General features: G+C 41.5%; 1 protein-coding gene and 1 long non-coding RNA gene across 6 annotated transcripts in view; both read right to left on the bottom strand.

Annotated features, from left to right (window-relative positions):
- tenm3 (teneurin transmembrane protein 3) overlaps positions 1-17,814 on the bottom strand; it is a 318,509-nt gene that overhangs the window by 164,178 nt on the left and 136,517 nt on the right. The window lies entirely within an intron of this gene.
- On the bottom strand, positions 3,248-5,133 carry LOC132986740 (uncharacterized). The gene is made up of 2 exons (XR_009675547.1): positions 4,662-5,133; positions 3,248-4,431 (listed from the first exon to the last, which is right to left on the bottom strand). It is a non-coding gene; the product is annotated as an uncharacterized LOC132986740 (long non-coding RNA).

Raw genomic sequence — 17,814 nt, 5'->3', positions numbered from 1 at the left:
TGAGTCATAGTATGAGTAAGTCCTACAATCACAAACATCCATCATGTTCACAGAGCGGTCGGCTCTTCTTGAAGGCCCTGAAGCAGTCCAGGGTTTGGTCTTAAAATGAACCAGAGTGAGTCAGAAGAGCTGCAGGCTGGGACTGAAGCCAGGCCCCTGTGGTGTCCGCAACGCCCCGGGCACCCCTCAAAAACCCAGGGGAGGTTATGTTTCAGAATTTTCTGCTGAGATGCAAATCAAACCAATTCACATCACATTAATAGATTTTAATCTCAGAGCTTTTCTTTGCCTTCATGCAAGAAAACAGGATTTCATGATCGGGTGGTTTGTCGTCATGTCTCCTGCTGCTCTTTGTCTATCTTTATTCGTCCATACAATTCCAATTCTTGTCTGTAAATATAGTTAATGCACAGACTGTGACTCTTATTTCCTAAGAAACACATTTTTTTAGTCAGAGGAAAAGTAAACATTCACAGATTTTTGCTTCAACGGTTCTTTGGCAGTGATTTTAAACCCCTGAATGGGTCAAAAAGGTGCACATATAAGTAGAATACGAGGTAGAATTGTAAAAATTCAATAAAAGTCATGGCATTGTCAGGTCTAATCCCAAGATGATAAGCTACGTTTTAAAATTTCTCACTTTGTTCGTGGAGTTTTGATCAAATATTTCTGGATCAATCTCAGGGAGTCAGGAGAATCTCAGCACTAACAAGCATTCAAAAACTGTAACTGCAAAGATGCAAAAAAAAAAAAAAAAAAAAAAAAAATGTGCATGATGTGTGTTGTATGATTTGCATCTGCAAAGGGAAGTTGTGTCTTCCATTGACGTGCGGCATTAAAATATTCCCTGTACCTCAACTATCATCATCTAAAGAATAACACAGAAAAACTGCAAAACCCTGCTCTCACACATCTGTGTTTCATATTTTCGGACTGTCTGTGTGTGTAAGTGTGTCTCATTCCCTTAATGTGCTGCATCCACTTAAATTATCTGTCAATTACTACAGATCGGGCCTGCATCCAATAACATGAGGAGTGTGAGAAACCAACTGTGCCTGAGGCAGCAGAGAGGCTGCTTCATACACAGAGGAGGAAAATATGTGTCTGTGTGTGTGTGTGTGTTTGAATATCTGTGCACAGTCAGCCAGCCACTCTGCTTTAGTGTGTCGGTGCGTGTGTGTGTGATACCTGCTACAAAAAGGAGCAGTCGCTGTCACACAATGGCGTCTGCTGAAAACACTGCTTCATTGACAAACCAGGTCACACACACACACACACACACACACGCAGACACAGACACTCCCCCTGTGTGTCTAAGTGACTGCTTTGAGTTCGCCTGCAGGCTGACAGTGACCTCCAAGTGGAGTCTCCCTCTCTCTTTCTGCATCAGTGTGTGTGTGTGTGTGTGTGTGTGTGTGTGTCGTGTGCTGACCTAACAAGAACTCCCAGCTTCCCCTCTGGTCCTGCTCTACCTCTCCTGTCACACCAGCGCTGGTGGGTGCGGAATATAAAAAGCTACTGTGTATGCAGAAAGCTTTATTAACACAGAGCTGGAACAATATTGACAAAGCTGTAAACAAAATGCGGTGAATGTTTTGGAGCCTCCAGGGCTAAAAGTGTTTAATCGGAGCCGCCTGCAGGGCGAGCTCAGGATGTTTTTTTCCGTTTGAGAAAAAGGGAGAGAGAGAATTAGAGCGAGAGAGAGAGAGAGAGAGAGAGAGAGAGAGAGAGCAACCACCTGGTTACTGTCTGGCATCTGAGAGGAGAGTGAGGGACTCATTTGCATGACCTTCTAAATGTCCACACAGACAGTTGTATTATTTAAACTATGTTTTCTTGAAATGATAAAGAAGCCTGAATCAAAGCTGCAGGGCAGAAACACAGAAACCATGAAATAGATGACGTGCACAGATTTTAACTGCTTAATGTTTCTCTTCAGGTTTCTGCAAAATGTAAACTTTCCTTTCCTCCTGTTAGAGGTTGTTTCATACCAGAATGCCTCATGGGAGTTGTGGTTGACCTTTCTCCTTCATGTTTTTATTTACGCAGTCTTTATTTCTCAGATCTCTGTTTGGCCTTTGACTTTTTTTGGACAGAACAGGCGAATAGAGACAGGAAATAAGAGCAACAGACAGTTGGGTAGACATGTCAGCAAATGGTCGAGGGCGGGAATCAAACCCCAGGGCTGAGCAGTTTCCTCATTATACAGTGTGCTCTATTTGACAACCCCTGACCCCTGACCGTGTCAGTGCTCCTCATGCTGCCTTGTCTTTCTCCCTATCCAGGGTACCTTTGGGTAGAGAGGTGTGGAGTCAGTTCATTTTGTGTCTTGCACCTTGGCAGGCCGGGCCTGGGCTTGTAAAGCTGGCTACTTGGGCTAGTGGCGTTTATATATTGCCAGTTAAAGTCTTGATATTAACGCCTCAGTCATGCCTCGCCTGCAATGTGTATGGCACAGAGGAATGGCAGAATGGTGGGGTAAAGTGTAATCCCCCCTGATCCTCCATCAGAGGAAAAGGGGTGTGACAGGAGGGTGGTGCTAGCACCATGCATTCAAACTCTGCAATGTTTTATTCTGTCGCTTGTTCTTCCTGCGTTTGTCATGTTGGTTTTAGTCTGGATTATGTGTTCATTTTTTAAACCATACTTTGCTCTGAGTTTGTAAAATAGGACAGACTCATGTTCGTGATAGGTTAAACAAAGTTAACCCCGCCCCTTTTTAAGTGCTCATAGAATCCGTGTTGATTTATCAAGCTGATAACGAGCGTGTCTATTTAACATGATCTAATTCATCATGGTTATTGATGCCAGATATCTGAATGATAACACAAACATCAAATGCTTTATGTCCGGGCAGTTATCAACTGAAACTCTCAAAAAAAAAGAACAAAATGAGTCCTAAATGCATTTCTATGTCCTTTCACTTACAATCAATCAAACTTTCTTCCTCAGTGTCCATTCATAGTCCTGGAAAACACTAATGGACCCTGGAGGATTTGTAGTTTCTTAGAAGACAATACCTACTGTATACATGTCTCAGTGAAGAGCAATAATCCAAATGCGGCTTCAGGAATAAGAGTGTGCGCTAGCATATTTTAACGTAGTGTGAAGTGTGTGTGTTGACGGAGCGAATAAAAGCCGTCTCTCATCTGTCTATGAAAGAATTAATCTCGTAATGTTTGTGTGTGTGTTTAACATATTTCAACATCTTTCCCATCTTCCTGCTGCGTAGTGTGTGTATATTTGCGTATGTGTGTGTATATGTGTGTGTGTGTCCATTTTCTAAGTATAGATTTTAGCAATGAGTTTCTATAAGGCATCCTGTGGTTGTAGGATCAGTGTGTATTTTTTCCTTTGTGTGTGTGTGTGTGTGTGTGTGTGTGTGTGTGTGTGCAGCGGAGCAGAACAGATGGCGCTGTGCGGATCAGCGTTTGTAATAATCGTCTATATTTCACTAACTCATAATTATCCTGATTGGAGCGGCGTGCTGCCTGAATGACGCTGACATGCGACACATGTCATCCGGTCTGTGCTTATTATGGAGCTGAATATGGACGGTGCTCACATTTCCTCTCTCTCTCTCCTGTTTATAATCACCCACTGTTCGCTGTGTTATGTAAATGTAATGAAGAGATTATTCCAAGAGGAAGGACACATATGACTTTTGGGACTCTAACAGAGCACAAACACACCAGACTCGACGCACTTCACATTTTCTCTGCATGCATTTATGAGTTATGAAGTTGGAATTAAAATCTAGGGAGGTTCAGCTGGAAGAGCATTCAGATCTGTTGTCAACAAGTTTAAAATATGTGCAGATATCTGACATTTTAATCACTAACAACTCCATGATGCATGTGTCTCCCTCGTATTGAATGCTGCTGCAGGGATTCAAAGTAAGTGGAATAGCAGATATCTGATCTGTTTTGAAGCATTCATAAATTGTCTCCTTCTTTGGCAGTTTGGGGGGAGACATAAGTTGGTTTCTTGGATCAATGCAACAATAATTTATCATAACTTAACATTTCAGAAAATGGAGATTGGAAATGACTTTTTTGGGGTTATTCCTAGATTTCTCAAAGGCTACAAGGCAGCATGCTTACTATGGCTCTTATAAGGTAGAAGTAAGCAAATCATATTAAGATCATAATTCATGTTCAACAACTTCCAAACTTACTATCAATACACATAAATTAGGAGGGTGTTGAGGACAAACTCTTAGTTAATGGCCTGTTAGCTACAGACTATAGTCATGTAGAATAAGGTACTAAAAAGCAATTAATAATGACCAATAAGCAGCCTGTATGCTACTAATTAGCATGCTAATAAGCAGCTGTAGTGCTGAATATTGTGACCTTAATTTAAAGGGTTACCAAACAACACTCAGTCCTTATGTACAATGTTTTTGGATGACACAGAAATATAACCAACCTACTCAATCAGCAGCATAAAATCTTTTTTTTTAAGTTATTTTTTTTCATCCTTGCCTTAAGTGGATAGGAAAGCAGAAGAGAGACAGGAAGTGTTGGGAGGAGAGAGCGGGGGATGACATGCAGCAAAGGGCCAAGGTCGGATTCGAACCCATTGCTGCTGCCATGAGGACCATAGCCTCTGGACATGGGGAGCGCAACATAACCGCTATCTGCGCAAAGGCTGGAAACTTTGACACACGTCATATCTGAAGCACCATCCTGCTTTAATCGTATTAAATGGTTTTAATCAGCTTCATGAACTGTCTTTATTCACCGTATCAGCTGCTGGAAATAAAACAGAGATAACTGTAATTATATGTGACACACACCTATAGCACAGATTACACATGTGAACAGATGCATGTTGGGTATTAACCCGACAAGAGAAATAATTAGTGGATGGTACGGGGGAGCTAAGTGGATCGCCGGGGGTCAAGGGTTAGAGTCCCTGGTGGAAGACGTGAACGCTGCCAAGGTGAGAGTGTCCAGCTGTTACATCCAGCCACTGTGAGTGTGTGAGTGTGTGTGTGTGTGTGAGTGTGTGTGTGTGTGTGTGTGTGAGTGTGTGAGTGTGTGTGTGTGTGTGTGTGTGTGTTGGTCTGCAGATGTGTTAATGAGGACTTCTGAGGTGAGTAAGTCCAAACACAGCTTTATCTTCCCTCCCCTTCCTCCTCTCTTATCCTCCCCCTTCTCTCTCTCTCTCTCTTGCTCGCTCTCTCTCTCTCTCTCTCTCAATAATCAGTGTACTGCAGCCCAGCACTGGAGGAAACTCATGGAAAGTGATTTATTACAGTCACACACACACACACACTCTCTCTCTATCCCTCTTACACACAGGGTGATTTATTGCCGTGCAGGTAGACAGTAGTTCAAGGGTAAGAGATTAGTCTAACACACGCAGAACAACGAATTATTATTACACATTTAGACAGAGGACATGGTCACACACACACACACACACACACACACACACACACACACACACACACACACAAGCACACACACGAGAACAAGCAGCACTGTTTTAGTGCATGAAGTCAAAATACTTTGAAATAAGTTCCTTCAGCAAATCGAGACATTATGAAGCTGAGAGCAGTCGGGGCAGAGAGGTCAGAACAAGATGACTTTATTAAAAGCTCTTTTCCCGTTAAACCTCTGCTCCTGGCTGTGAATATCTTTCGATATGTTTTAATTTGGTACAAAATAAAAAAAATATATATAAATTTAAATGTGTCCCCAAATCATCCTGTCGCATTGAAAAATCCAAAGGACAGAGTTTGAAACTGAAACTATTATTCAGAATGACAGATGTGTGTGGAACAAACGTGAGCAACATACACTGATAACGTTTGTACAAAGTCAATGCAATGAAGCAAATGGAAGCACCAAGTGTGCGTCATTTGGATGTACTGTAGCACAAGTTGAAGCTGTGCAATTTTTACATTTCTGTGGAGATGGCACATAATTGTCTGCACACTGCATCCAAAACCGCTAAACCAAACTCCATTAAAAAAACAGACATTTTATATTTGTTTCCTTGTCGTCTTGCAGACAGGGCTGACACATCGTGAATTCAGACTTTATAACAAATCAGCATCCTGATGTAGTTATTTCAGCAACATCTCGGAATGTTAATTGTCATGAAATCTCAGTAAAATCTGTTTTTATTGTGTTCATAGCGCTGTAGTAAGACAGTTTTCTGCCGACTTTAGTGTGACGTGTTAGATACAGTGAAGCTGTCACTCAGTGGAGACAGATGGAGGAGCTCAACAGCTGAAACAGAACACCGGTATTTGGTGTCCATCAGAGAAATCCTACTGATCCTCACTAACAGGTCATCAGACTGGGATCTGCTCAGCCTAAAGCAGAAAGCAGCAGGACAGTTCATCCAGACACACTTCATGGAAGAAGAGGAGGAGGGCAGACACGTCGCCATTTGTTTTCCCGATTATCTGAGAGTGCCAGTTTTCACAGGTCCATATTCAGTCACTGAAAAAAGCCTTAACGATCCTGTAATAAAATCTGTACGACTGTTGCAAGGCTTAAACAATAACTTAATCTGGATATAAAAACACAACACTAGCCTCAGAAAACCTACATAGGTCACGCTGGTCAAACATATGAAGGGGCTGAAAAAAGGCTGTGGTACACTCCCTCAAGCCAGATACCGGGCCAGATATACACTCCTCCCCAAAGCCTCATAATCCATCAGCTGTGCAGAGAAGCATTCACAGTGAGAAGATGCATGCACACACACACACACACACACACACACACACACACACACACACACACACACACACACACACACAGGCAGCCCTTTATGAGCTCTACGTCCATTGTTTGATTTGTTTCCATCTAATTCTACTCGTGTCAAGACTGATTGAACGGAAGGAATATGAAGTGATGCACCCTGGGGTCATGTAGGCACACTCATACACACACACACACACACACACACACACACACACACACACACACACACACACACACACACGCTCTGGTTTTGTGCACACTTGTGAAAGGATGCAAAACAAAGTTCTTCATCTCTCGCTCAGTAAATGTAGTCCAGAGTGCTGAGTTAGAGTTAGGGAAGTAAGATGTGGAGCTCGGATTGAGATCAAACTTTTATTTACTGATTTCTTTGTGGATGCTGCAGCCGTGCACACACACACACACACACACACACACACACAAACACACACACATTGACAGTGTGTGTGTTTGTGTGTTTGACAGACAAAGAGAATGCTCCTCAGCCAGACAAATGGGTCAGCAGTTAAAATGCCAACGCTGACCCTGCTGTCACTTCACATGCAGGTCTCCTGAAAGATGTGTGCGTGTTTGTGTGTGTGTGTGTGTGTGTGTGTGTGTGTGTGTGTGTGTGTGTGTATGTGTTTATGAGGCATCCACAGGGCTGTCTATGTAAATTCTGCATGCTAATTTAAGGATTAAGACAAAGAGAAAGGACACAGTTGACTGGACAGATAATTTTGGTGTATTAGCATTTAAATAGAACGGTACAGTTTTCCTTCCTCTTCCTCTTAAACTTCCATTTTGGAGATATGTCGCTTCAACGCTTCAAACACACTGATATCTTTCTTTCTGTTTTGGTGGTATAAAATTGTCCAAACAGACATTTTTGCTTTGTGGCCTCGCTCTTTTAGTGACTCTGAATGAAAGGGTTTATTCTCTTTCTTTCTCTGCTCTCAGAAGAAATGTCGCCCTCCCAACAAAGCAAAGACGCGTTCATCCTGCTTGCTTTACACCGCTTTTTCTTCTTTATGTGCTTTGTCCCTATATGAGCTTTGCATAACATTTACCAAATGTACCGCTCATCTCCTCCATCTTCCCTTCTTTGAAGCTCCTCTTCATTTTCTTCACCTCGCTGCACTTCTCAGTCTTTGTATCCTTTTTTCTTTGAAACCAAATGTTTCATAAGAATGACAGTGAAGAGGCTGAACTTTTCAAAATGCTGGCTTATGAACAAAAGCAGTTGTACAGGTAAAAATAAGACTAGCTCTAAGTAGCAGTCTGTCGTCTTTGGAACTGACACAAAAAAACTGAAAAAAACTTGTACTAAATAGGAGAAAAGCGGTATTGATGTCTAATAAATGAGCTCACATTCCTCTGAGCTACTCGAGCAGGGAGGAGGAGAGAAAACGAGGTAGACACGGGGCGGGAGGGGGTGGCGTCAGGGAACATTTTTCTGGTCACTCGGCCTAATTGACAGTTTAAAATCTGATCCTGATCTGTGGTTACACTCTTCTCTCTTGTATTCTCCTCTGCTCTTTTTCTCACAGTCATCAGCTCTCCTTGTCTCACTCCCTTTCAGTCCGTCTCCTCCCTTTCCTGCTCACTGAGGCCCGCAGCTGTGCAGACATTCAGTTGAGAGCATGACGAGGAGCAACAGGGATGACTGACAGAAAAACAAGCATGAATTATGTATTAAAACTGAAACTTTTTGCATGCATGCTAACCAACTGAAAGGGTTCAGAGCTCAGCTATGTGACACATTAATGCTTGTACAGTATATGTGTGTTTCTGCACAGCATGTTGTCACTGCAGATGTTTAATACAGCCTCATAGTCATATGCCTAACAAGTCAAGCTATGATGCCTTAAAGTCCACTCTAGTGTCATTCCTTGAACTTCTTGTTTTGATGTGGTTTTGTAGTAGGATGGTGCAGTGTGAAGAGCAGAATAGCAGCCAAAGACTAAAAACGACACAATCTGAAATGTCCTCACAGGAGCCTCGGAGATGGACTGATGTTTGTAATTAAACCAGTCATGCTTACAGATTTATACATGCAAGGATCTGACTCCACTACTGATGGTTGAGTAGTGAACACATAAGGAAGAGTAAACAGAGCATCAGTCTGGCTCTAACTACAGCAGGCAGACAAACAGGTGAAAACATGGCAACAGCAACAAATGATCCTGGAAGTGTGTCAAGACTCGTCTAATTATGAACAACTTGGCGTACAGAGCTGACAGAGACACAGAACTGACATAATCTTTGTGGAAAGGTTGCTATAAAACTGTCAAACACCTCGGCTGTGTCCCAGTTGGATGCTGTGTCTTTATTTGTCGTGGCACTCGAGTGTTAAATCCTCTTTAGGTATTAAATGTAGCGCTGGAAAAGACATGAGAATCCAACTATCATGACAACACCACCCTGCAGACCCTGTAATTTAAAGCTCCATTAAGCAATACTGTTCATGTTGACACTGAATAACAAGATTCATCAAGTCACTGAACCAGCTCAGAGTCAGCTCTTTGTTTGATTTGACAGTAAACAAGGCCGAGTCCTGGCAGCTCACACATGACAAACTCCTGGAAAACGAGCACGAACAAGAATACTGGACTCTACGTGTCCACCATGAAACAACAAAAAAACACAAACAAAAGAGTGACAAAGAGTTTCCGATATCTGCAGAGCCACAGAGAGGCAGACATCGTCTGTAAGGAGACGACTCTAATCTAATGTCTGTATTGATGTGTTTTGGCTGGAAGTGTTAGACGGGAAATCCTTTTATGCTACAAACAAATGTGTTTTGAGTAATCATAATTGCTGGCACTATTCTAACTCAGAAATTGAAACTTTAATTCGGCACAAAAGCAGTAAGAAGGTCTGAGATGAGCAGAAAACACAAAAAGATTGTTATATCAGAGAAGGGATGATGTGTCCTGTCTGGAGACTTAAAAAAAACATGCACAAAGTCTCAGTGAGGTCACCTGTTGGTGAGTCAAGGGGAATGTTGGAGCCCAATGACAGTGGTCGTCACATTGAAAATATATCTTAAACTTATTGTTGGTCAATGTAGTAACAGACAAAGCGGTGGAGCTAAGGCAGGACTTAAGCCTCCTGACAAACAATTACAATGTGACAATTTGCAGTCATATCAGTAACACCCCTATGCATAGCTCTCATCCTTTATCAAATAAAACTTTTTGAGTTAAAGAAAAATTCACCCTCCGTACAGTGTGTACAGAGGGTGAACTATTCAGACCAAAATGTCTTGTTGTACCAGGCTGTAAACATGTTTATTTCTGCTGGTGAAATGGGCAGGTTAACATGGGTGTTAATGGGACTTCCTGGGTTTTTGAAGACTTTCCCAAGAGGACACTTGTGGAACTGCACCTTTTTACACTTTTGCTTTAACTTTGATTTTCAACAAGGGAAGTTGGTACTTGGTTGTGTCCATGTTCTGATGAGATAAGGCAACTTAAAGACTTCATAAGTAGTCAGGGACAACTGGTGTAAATGGGCGATATATATACAGTATATATATATATATATATATATATACATATATACAGAGTTGATAATATCTTGTGAGATTGTGTTTAGACTTTTCCCTGAAAACACGAACAAACTACAAGATCTAACTGAGAAATAATACAAGCGGAGATGACCTTTTAGAGATCAGACAGAGAAAAAAATATCTGAATTTCTGAGATCCTCTCCAACTGATAAAAAAACATGATGGAATAACTTGTTTTTCATACTAAAGGTCACTGCCCAAATATCACACTAAAGTTTCTGGCTGCAGGTGTGACATTTCGTACAAGGACTGACAGGGACCCAATATGTTTGGGTACCATGGGGAACAAGTTTGAGGGAACAAAATACGTTTTTTTTAGATTTGTCTTTTACATCGTTTTTTAATGTCTTTTGAATTTGATGGAGAGTATGAAAAAAAAAAGTCCTTTATCTCTGCACATAATATTTGCATGTCATCACTGTAACATTATACCTGGCCTTTCATGTCTGATATTATCAGATAACAGAATGTACAAATAAAAACACAGGACCGAGGACGGAACCTTGCGGAACAGGAACACCACAGGTGAGACAGACTTTAAAAGAGAAGGCATCAACAAAGTCTGTGTTTGATAAGTGATGTTTGAACAAGTCTAGGAAACTATCCCTGATGCACAGTCAATTTTTCTACAATGCTGTGATGAGGTTGAAAATGATTTCAATGAGGGAGATTCCAATGCATTAGCATGAATGTAAAACAGATTAGAAGATAAGAAATCCTTAAAAATATACCAGACATACTTTCATATAAATGAACTCTATATAAACTCTGTTAAACACCTGTGCTGTCAGAATCACCTTTTGTAAGAGGTGTTGAAAATCTGAGTTCTTATTTTTGAATAGTAAAGGAAATGGGATTAAGTTGCAGACAGGCAGCAAGCCCTTAAAAAATGTAAAAGCTCATCCCAGCATTGACACATCTTGTTTGTGTTTAGGGCTGCTTGTTGAGGTAACACAAACAGGTGAGACTATCCCTTCAAAGCTTCCCTCATTGTGATTAAGTATAAATGAGTGAATGAATGCCCTTGATCTCCAGCGTCTACCTTAGCCTTAAAACACTGTTTTACCTTCTTGCACCTCCTTCTGCACTCTGGCTGTGTCTTCTTCTATTTCCAATAAACTGTCTCTTTTTCACGCATCACAGACATATGCTCTCTCACTGACACGCTCACACACACACGCACACACACATAGACACCAGGCAGCAGCCAGACAAGGACACACTGACAACTTCACACTTGGAAACACAGGCACAAACACTGATTGTTCATTAAAGACACACACAGGAAAAAAAGAGGTATATTGTTGCATGGAATGTGACTATCTGTGTGGCAGTATCCGGGGAGCTGATAAAACACGGTGTGCGAGAAAAGGAACAGAAATAGAGGTTAATATTCTGCCGGAAACAGGAGGTATTTGATGCTGAGAGAGAAATCAGACAGGCTGGGTGTGATTTTTTCTGCCTCCCCTCTTTTTGCATTCATTCTTGTTTTTTTTGTCTCTTGTGACCGAAAAACATTTTTAGAAGCAATTTTCTTCCCTGTGCTTGCAATACTGCACTTTAAGAGAATGAATGCATCAGGTGGCTCATGAAGGAGAGAAATGAGAAAAGGTAAAGCTTATTTAATAGAAGACTTAATTCAGGTTACTTTTGACGATGTCACACAGCATTCAGTTTGGGAGGGCGACATCAACACTTGATTCAGATGCTAACGCCATCAAACGCCACAATGCCGCCAATTGCTTGAGCAATGGGACAGTGAGATAAATGTGGGCACATGTGGAATGCATAAAGCCTTAAAAAAAAAACACCAGCCCATTTAAAGGAAAGATAGCGTCCCTAAGATCTGAGTTATCTGTTATTAGTGGAAGCAAGTCATCCTGAGTGAGCAGTAGAAGGTGTTGGCTGGGTCCTGAAGATGTACCTGATAAGATTAATATACCTGATCGAAGGGGGTCTGTGTTTTAGAAAAGGGAAACCCACCTCTTTGGACATGATGCAATGAATTATAAATGTGTGACTATTTCAGGATCTGCTGTTATGTCATAACATCTGATTGACCCACAAGTTAGAGCTGATTTTTGCAGACCTATAACGTCCCCCTTTTTCTTTTCTTTTTTAACCTGGCACTGCTTATAATACACAACAGAACAAACACAAGCACCTCCTGTCAGCCACTGCCTTTCTCACAGCTCTTAGTCTAAGGATTTATTTTAGCAACAAGTCATAAATCCACTTATCTCTTCAAATCAGACTGTTAGGCTCAATGTTTTAGCTTCTAAACACACCCCTTTGTTCCTAATATTTACTGACACACGCGCCCTTTAGGTGTTTACTATGCAGAATGTATTCACCACACACACACACAGCTTTTGTTTATGCAGCAATATGCTGACTACACTGTACACACAGACACACACACATACCCACTAAACCTCATTATGCATTCGCTCGGATTTATTCGACGTACCCACAAATAGCACATTTGCACACACCACACACACAACCGCAGAGTGTACCTGAGTGGGACCTTGCTATGATTAAGGTCACTAATCCGTTTCCACGGCGATGGCCTGCCTTCACTTTAGAGATGTGTGCTTTTTGTCCGTTCACTGGAAAATCCACCAGCACGTCTGTGGACAGGACTGCTCCGCTCGCCCCTTACAGTCCTACCTCTCTCCCCCCTCTCTCTCTCTCTCTTGCAGTGTGTCCTCCTGCCTCTCTGCTTATCTGATGTGAATTCATTGGACTGTGTGCGGGGATTTGTGTGTGAGTTTGTGTGTATTTAACAGAAGCCAAGCTGTTTACAGAAATATGAAAAGACGTTTTGGAGTATCAGGCAAACAAGGCGTGATTGTATGAGCACACGCACACACACACACACACACACACACAATCACACACACACACACACACACACACACACACACACACACACACACACACACACACACACACACACACACAGACGTTTTGTTCATAAACTGATAAGGAGAGAGTCATTTTGAGGTTGTTACTCAGAAAACTCAGACTGATGAAAAACAAAGCTGTCTGCATGTGTGGCCTCATGCAACACTCTGAAGGCAGACTGGATCTTCAAGAGGCTGCAAACTCTCCGGCTGCAAAGTGAAGCCAAAGCTCAGGTGCCAAAAACTGCAGCTCCTCAAGTGTCCACTAGAGGCTGTCACCAGAAGTGAGTCAATCCCCATGGAGCCCCATGTTAACATGTCCAACTTCACAGCAAAAATAAACATGTTTACATGTCTAGCTAATTTCTCTCTGCATGACACCTGTATTGGCTGAATATTTATACAACTCACCTCTTTACTTCATATTAAGGCTTACAGTGATGTAGAATTAGGGGCGTGGCCTCTGTGTTTTCTGAGTTGAAGACTTTTTGAGATTTTTTCAGGTGATGATCAGACAAATAATCTGTCTTGCTTTGCGCTTCATTGTACTAACTGACCGTCCAACAAGTCTGAGCTTCACTTTGGACAACCAGTCACATTTTAACATTATTTTATTTACATGTTAGCACTAATTAGCATCTTTCTATGCCGTATGAGAACAACACCTTGATTGCTAGCTCCATCAATGCTTGTGTGTGGGAGTTAGGAATGATGTTTCCTTTTTTAAGCAGCAAAATTGGGCCGCTATGTTCAACAAGTTCTCTTAGCTTCTACAGACTAATAAATAAAACATTCCACACTGCAAAAAATCTTAGCTGGTGGATCCTAATGACTAATTAGAGATATCTCAATACACTTAATTTACGTCATACACACCTGATAAGTCCAGATAAACCTATGGTTTCAGGATATAAAAAGCAAACAAATGAAAAATGTCAATAAAACAAGGCCTGAATTGCACATCCAGCCCTGCATCCATTTTCTTTCCATTTGTCCCATTCGTGGTCACTGGAACCGATCCCAGCTGTCATTGGGTGGGGCACACCCCGTAATGGTCACCAGTTAAGTCACAGGGCTTAAATACATCCATCCATTTTCTATACCGCTTTTTCCCATTTGGGGTCGCAGGGGGCTGGAGCCGATCCCAGCTGCCATTGGGAGAGAGGAGGGGTACACCTTGGACTGTTCGCCAGTCAACCACAGGGCTGACATTTAGAGACAGACAATCAGCCACACTCACATTCACACCCACGGGCCATTCTGAGTCACTAATTACCCTAATGATCATGTCTCTGGACTGTGGGAGGAAACAGGAGTACCTAAGAGGAACCCAGAACATGCCAGCCCCACCAGAAAGTTTAACTTTTAAACTTTTGTCCAAATATCTCCCCCCAATATAAACAGCATCATGGCACTGGATTAAATTGCTGAATATAAGGTAGTTGACAAACCAAAGGATGAAGTCACAGCAGCTCTGACTCTGATGTCATAAGTTATTGTCTTTCTCTTTAACAGCCTGCTTGCTCTTTCCGCCTCGCCTCTATAAATAAATGTTGCATTTATCTCCAATCAACACTATCACTGCTGCAAACCCAGGAAGGTTAATCGCCTCTAATTCTGCGTGTGATTCTTCAGTTTCCTCTGCCCATGACCCAAATGCATAATTTATGTTGTTTCTCTTGGACTCATTAAAAGCGATTAAGACTTCTGGCGAGAGAAACACTCTCAGTGCTGAGCTGCTTCATGTTTTGCAAACACAACTAAATGCCTCGTAGGATGCCTCCACTGGACCCTGCGAGGAAGTTTCAGCCCGACTTAAGCGTCTGATGCCGGAAGCAAGAGGGAATATTAAATTATATTTTAAAGAGCATGAGTGACATCACCCGTCTGTTACTTTAGAGGGCTTTTGAGTGCCATTGGTGGCTGTCTCCATGCTGGAAATGCTGTCTCACCCTAACTTTAAGCCAACCTTACGACAGGCTGAGAGCTGGAGCTGAGGCGGGTTTAAACCTCTTGAAAAATCAGGTCAGATCCACCTTTTATCATGAATAACACTTATCTTCATCAAACCTTCATCAAATCAAAAATGGATAAGTTGTCAAAAAATTAAACCTCTGTATAGTGTGCTGATGGAGACATGAGCTAATCAGACCTATTTTGTCTTTTGAACCAGGCTGTAAACATGTTGATTTCTGCATTAAAAATCTGCTTTTTTTAATGGGTGTGCATGTGACTCCCTGTGCTGCTGCAGCCAGCCTCAAGTGGACACTTGACGAACTGCAGGATTTTCTACATCTGTATCAGCTTCATTTATCAACACCAGAGGTTGTCGCTCGCTAGTGCTAGATATACTGAACATTTTTCAGATCACTCTGTCCTATTTCCTGGTATTTTTATGAAGCAAGCTTGTGAATATGAGAGTCGTCAAATAGGTCAAATACAGCCGTCATTTGAACACCTCAACACAAAGAACATCTTCAATCCATTTTTACGCGCTGCATAGTGCTGAATCAATCAGACATTCCGGCAGCACAAATAATGGAAATGTGATGAATTAAAAAAGCTTTTCCACAAACAATCACGTCTTTCATTTACTCTTCAAACGACATGGCAGCATCTTTTAATTTCACTCAAATGCAACTTTTTTTAATTAATGTTTTCATCAAACTAATTAATGAATGCTTTTAAAAGGGGACAAAAAAGCCGTGGTGCTGCTTTGGTTCCACATCTCGTCTCCAGAAAAGAAAAAGAATATTTAGAAAACATCCGCGGTGAAATGATGGGAGACTGATTTGAAATGAGCACAAGGCTGAAACTGTATGAAATGAAATGTTTTAAAGCTGCAAACTGTTTGAAATGTGAAGATTTATTTTGAGGAGTTAGAAGGTAAAGTTCTGAAAAGATTCCTGATCAAGTAAAACACATATATAAGAGTGTTGCATTCAAAATCAGTCACTATACATGTTTAAATGAGGGTAAAAGCTTTAGAGCATGTCTGTCAGTTATGGTGCATCATGCAAAAATGAATCATCCTATAATCCCCGCTTTCAGTCCTACTGTCAGCAGACCGTATGGTGACTGAAAGGGGATATTTAGTCCTGATTCAGGCACCATGCGCGCAGACAGTCACACTCAAGAACATGATGGATAAAACACAGCATTTTTTAACCTCAATGTTTCTCTTACAATGTGTGTGGAGCACAACAGAATGAGATGAGTAGCCTGGTTTCAGCGCTCATCAATGCCGAGCGGTTTTATGGTGAGCTGTAACTCTCCGGGGCAATTAGCCTGCAGGCGGTGAGACAGGTTTCAGGGGTGAGAAAAACGAAGGGATTTATGACTGAAAATGCAGAAACAAACATTTAAGAGCACACCTAAGGCAGCTGCAGCCGCTCAGGAGCCGAAGTGAAACGGAAACACACCGGAGTGACTCATTCAGCGTTTGCTTTTCTCTCCCATATTAGGAAAAGTCAGACAACTATCTCCGCTGAGACTAAAGACTTAATCTCCCGCTAACATCGAGACTTTCTTAGAAAAAAAAAAAAAAAACAGGCTGTCGATGATAAAGCTGCCTGATGGAGCTGCCACAAAAAAATGTGTCACAGATTTTTTTTTACCCCTTTGTTCCTTTGTTCTGCAGGTATTTTGTCTTTGTGATGGTACTTATTGAAGAATTGTCAAATGCACCAATCTGTACAACCTAAATAAAAAGTCCTGTGAGTCAATAAAAACAAACAGTTTATATAACAATATCAAACTGTGTTAAAGAATACAAGTATTTCCATCAGATTGTACCTCAAAAACATGCACATGGATGAGCTGCATGTGTGAATGACCAGCGAGGGAACTGATGCAATCAGCATGCACGCAATGAAACTGCTTCATACTCTTTTCTTTTCTGCTCGTTTCAATAGTGGAACTACGTCCCGTTACACGCAGCATCATATAAAGGCCCAAAACTCATCACAGTGGTCTGACCCTGCTGCTCACACACCATCGGATACTATCGGCTGCCACAGCGTCGATCAGTGTTAGTTTGTTTCAGTGCTGTGTTCAGGTATTAGCTGTGTCAATGAGGCCATTTAAAACAATACTTGATTTTTGTGAAACTTCTCCAGCAATTAGCATCTAATTCACTTGTATTTGATGTGATAAATTCAGTTAACAGATTAGTGAGTCCTTTCCACGCCATGTCCCGCCTCAACTATAAAAATCTCCTGCTGGGAGAGGCATGTGTGAACAGAAAATAATTATAGGGGTAACCTGCTAGGCTTTAGAAAACAACTCTAAATGCAAAACATGTTCAAAATCATTTGTGACTCTCCTTAAAGGTATTTGAAGTGTATACATCTTTTATAGATTATTAAGACTGCATCTGCATTTTGATCATTTCAAAGTGCTTGATTGGTTGATTTTCTGACATCACACAAATTTGAACAACCTTTGCTGCTGTGTAAATGTGGACATTTTTCAAAGACTGGACCACGACCACGTCTGTGGCATGCAGTGTGACGTAAAAACATCATCGACAATCAAACAACTTACTGAAGTCTTAGCTTTCAGCTGGTAAAAGAATCAAAACTTTTTGAATATACTCAATTTTAAC

Source organism: Labrus mixtus, chromosome 2, assembly GCF_963584025.1.
Source record: "Labrus mixtus chromosome 2, fLabMix1.1, whole genome shotgun sequence".
NCBI classification, from domain to species: domain Eukaryota; kingdom Metazoa; phylum Chordata; class Actinopteri; order Labriformes; family Labridae; genus Labrus; species Labrus mixtus.
The sequence above is the reverse complement of the archived record's forward strand: the minus strand, read 5'-3'. Positions and strand labels throughout refer to the sequence as shown.